Below are 228 nucleotides of genomic sequence, written 5' to 3'. Positions count from 1 at the left end.
TTTTAGTTCAATCATCCAGAAAAGCCATGTGACTGTATTGCTGTCTAAGGAGTTGCTGACAATATTTAGATATTTTTCATATGTATATTATGTAATTTAGAAACATGTTGTTTGTAACTTTTTCAGGTAAGATTGAAAGTTAAAATAAGGAAATGCTATATCAGAATGTGATCAAGCATTTTCTTAAACAAATGAAACATGAATTGTATTCAGTACAAGGGCACAAAA

Source organism: Pteropus vampyrus, unplaced genomic scaffold (genome assembly GCF_000151845.1).
Source record: "Pteropus vampyrus isolate Shadow unplaced genomic scaffold, Pvam_2.0 Scaffold1, whole genome shotgun sequence".
Lineage (NCBI taxonomy): Eukaryota > Metazoa > Chordata > Mammalia > Chiroptera > Pteropodidae > Pteropus > Pteropus vampyrus.
Note: the sequence above shows the minus strand (reverse complement) of the source record.